This window comes from Gossypium arboreum, chromosome 3, assembly GCF_025698485.1.
Source record: "Gossypium arboreum isolate Shixiya-1 chromosome 3, ASM2569848v2, whole genome shotgun sequence".
Taxonomy (NCBI): Eukaryota; Viridiplantae; Streptophyta; class Magnoliopsida; order Malvales; family Malvaceae; genus Gossypium; species Gossypium arboreum.
Genome location: NC_069072.1, coordinates 57,810,693 through 57,814,610, shown reverse-complemented (window position 1 = coordinate 57,814,610; position 3,918 = coordinate 57,810,693). Strand labels below are relative to the sequence as shown.

Sequence of the window (3,918 nt, the reverse complement as noted above, 5' to 3'; positions counted from 1 at the left end):
AGTCTAACAGAGCCATGTCGATTAGGGTCTAAACTCTGTTAGCTAAGTGGACCACCTGTAAGGCCTCCCAGTCAATAAAATGACCCAAACCCAATTGTCGCTCTTTCAGGTGCTGATACTAGTCCTCATGTGTACCTAAAAATAATTGGAGACACGAGTGTCTTGTGGCTAGAGTGGGATCTGAAGACAAGGTCACACCCAGTATCTTCCACCATTTAGAGGTGGGGACTGTGGCCCTGGTTTTACCTCTAGTATTCATCATAATGTACCTGAAAGAACAGATAAAAATCTATTACATCAGTATTAATACAAATTAAGAAGGCAAATGTACCAAATACACTATAAACACAATGAACATAATGGCCCAGTCCAATTAACCGCGCAACGAACATCAAATCCTAACTAAGACCTAAACCAAAGACATAAAAATGAATCTAATGATAATTCAACCAACACTTAACAAATAAAAAAAAGTAATAACCATAGTCATAATCAAAATAAAATGAAGCCTAATAATAATAAAGCTAGCAGTATTCAAACACAACTATACAAAAAATAATAATAACAGTAATAATAAAATAACTAAATAACTAAATATAATAATAAAATAATAATAAAAATAAGGAAATGGCCAAATGGTGGTAGGGGTGGATAAACACAATGGCTAGTACGACGACGGGGACGGGGAAAATGGTCGATCGGTGGTGGTATGGTCAACGGAATGGATGAATAAGGAAATACAGCTGATGGCAGTGTGAAAGACTATGACATTGGGTTAAGAAAATGGAGTAAATCAGATCCGAATTCGTGTGAGGGAAAGAGGGGACGGTGACATGAGGAACTCGGCGATTATGGTGATGGAAAGTGATGGGAGAGGGAATGGAATCGACAATGAGTTAGGAAAAAAAATGGAGTTTTGTACGGAGATACTATGGTTGGGATATTGAAGGGTGGAACACGATGGTCGGTAGTATATGAGCGGATTTGGCGACAAGAAGGATGAGTGAGAGTGTGGGGGTGAGAAAAAGAAAGAGATAAATGGGGGGGCGAGGGCATGAACGACAATCGTGAAAGGTCATCACAGGAGAGGAGAAAAAGAGGAAAAGAAAGGAGCGTTGTAGGGATTTGAAGGCTCGAATGGTGAGAAGCGACCGGTGGCTAGGAGGGAAAGAAAGAAAAAAAGTAGAAAGGGTTGAACAGCGGCATAAAAAGGGAAGGGAATAGAAAAAATTAAGGTTTTGGTTTGAAGGGGGAGGCACGGTCGTGTGAAAGGCCCATGTTGGCCCACACAACCATGTTTGGAGACCATGTAAGGGCCCTTAGCCCGTGTGCAACACAAAAAATTGAAAAAAATAAGCCCAGTTTTCACATGGCTTGGGACATGCTCATGTGTCACACGGCCATGTGCGATGCTCGTTTGCTTCTCTCACCTTTGTGTGGGATGCCGTATGAGTAACACGGTCTATCATACGCCTGTATGTTAGGTCGTGTGTTTTAGACAGCCATGTCTTTAAGCCATGTAGCTCATTGATTTCATGTGTGTCGAAATAAAATTGTGAGAAATTAGCTCTAGTATGCGCACGGCCTGGGACACAACTGTGTGTCCAGGCCGTGTGGATCAGCCCAGATCATGTGGACTTTTTTTTATTTTTAAGTAATAAAAAATAAATGTATTAAATTTTAATATATATATATTTTTTAAAATGATAGTAAAATAATAAATAAAATAACACTAGGGTTGCCCCCGGAAAAGCGCTTATTTAGAGTCTAAGCTAGGCTTCCCTTTTTAAGTTAACAGTTAAGGCAAATATTGGAGTCAAAGCTCCTCTCTCTCGTTATTAATATTACCATCAAAATAAAGTTTTAGATGATGATTGTTTACCTTGAATTTGTCGTAATCAGGGAGTGTTACCTCAGTGGTTCCGTATGGAAATATGTTTTGTACCACAAATGGGTTCGACCCTCTTGACTTAAACTCTAAAGGAAATATTCGTGGATCTGACTTGTCTAGCAGTACTTTGTCCCTAACTTTTAATTGGTTCATTCTCTTTACAAGTACATCATGGAGTTTCTTTGTTACTTCCTTATGCTTTCTCGGTTTCTTATCCACTTTCGTTCGTCATGCATCTAGTTCATCGAGCTGCACAATTCTTTATTCACTTGCCCCTTGATTTTTGTCACCTTGAAATGTATACTGTTCGAACACGTATTCATTAATGATTTCCTACAAAGAATGTTGAGTCACATGATTACTAATATTAACAGAATAATGAGTATCATCTTGCTCACTTAGAACTCTAACAAAATCACGTACTTGAAGAGTAACCTTTTCATCACCTACACTCATCACAAGTTTACCATTACCCACATCAATAATAGTTCTACTAGTGGCTAAAAGGGTCGACCTAAGATAATTGAACTTCAATAGTCTCATTCATGTCCAATATAACAAAATCAATAGGGAGTATAAATTTATCTACTTTCACAAGTACATCTTCAATAATACCCTTAGGATACCTAATTGATCTATCAACTAATTGAATGCTTATCTTAGTGGGTTTTTGTTCCTTAAAACCAAGTTGTTTGAACATTCTATAAGGCGTAACATTTATACTAGCCCCCAAACCAAGCAAAGCTTTTTCAACATTTAAACTACCAATAAGATAAGGAATAGTAAAACTCTCTGAATCGTTAAGCTTGGTGGGTAGTTTGTTTTGAAGAATGGTCAAGCAATTCTCATTGAGCTCCACAGTTGACAAGTCATCTAACTTCCTTTTATTTGTTAACAACTCCTTTAAAAATTTGGTAAACTTTGGCATCTGCGAAAATGCTTCAACAAAAAGTAAGTTAATATGCAATTTTTTCAACAGTTCAAGAAATTTACCATATTATTTGTTCAAGTGGTATTTCTTCAATACTGTCGGATATGGAATTCATGGTTTGTATTCTTTGACCACTGGCTTATGCTCTTTCTTGCTTTCCTCAACCCTATCATTTTTCTCAACAACTTCTAAATTTAGATTCTTTTCAGGCTTGACTAACCTTTTTACATTTCAAATAGTGGTTGCGTGAACTTGCTCCTTTGGGTTAGTTTCAGTTCGAAACCAGTTTAGCAAGCTGTCCAATCTAATTTTCAAGCCCTTGAATCGATGTTTGTTGATTTTTTAGAGCTATCTCAGTGTTCTAAAATCTAGTTTCAAACATTGAAATAAATTTAGCTAACATCTCCTCAACATCCGGTTTCTTTTTTTATTGATAAGGTTTTTGAAAACCCAGAGGTGATTGTAACCTTTGATTACCTTGACCATCCAAAGAGAAATTTGGATGATTCCTCCATCCTGGATTATAATTATTGTTATAGGGGTTGTTCTAAGGTTTAGAATTGTTACCCATAAAATTGACTGGGTTGTTCTAAGGTTTAGAATTGTTACCCATAAAATTGACTTACTCGTGCTCCATGTTAGAATTGAAGGGTAAACATTCTGGATTGATTATCCCTGCTCTAGTCACATCACATTGCATTACCAAATTGATCTATTTATTGTAACTCAAACCATCAATCTTTTTACTCTGTGCTTCTACATGACTTGCCAACAGAGCAACTGCATCCATATTAAAAACATCGGCTGTCTTGATTGGTTTTGTTCTCATGACTTGCCATTGATAGTTATTCAATGTCATCTCCTTAATAAACTCTTGGGCTTCCTTTGGTGTTCTATTATTCAATATTCTGCTAGTTGTTACATCAATCATCTGTTTGGTCGAGAGATTCATACCGTTGTAAAAAGTTTGAACTTGTAACCACAAAGGTAACCTATGATGAGAACACATTCTCAAAAGATCCTTAAATCTCTCTTATGCATCATACAATTTCTCTAACTCAATTTGAGAAAAGGAAAAGATGTCATTCCTCAACTT

At 36.8% G+C, this 3,918-nt stretch overlaps 1 non-coding gene across 1 annotated transcript; it reads left to right on the top strand.

The window, feature by feature from the left end:
* The first annotated feature begins 3,811 nt into the window (after positions 1-3,811).
* On the top strand, positions 3,812-3,918 carry LOC128290795 (small nucleolar RNA R71). Its single transcript, XR_008280581.1, has one exon. It is a non-coding gene; the product is annotated as a small nucleolar RNA R71 (small nucleolar RNA).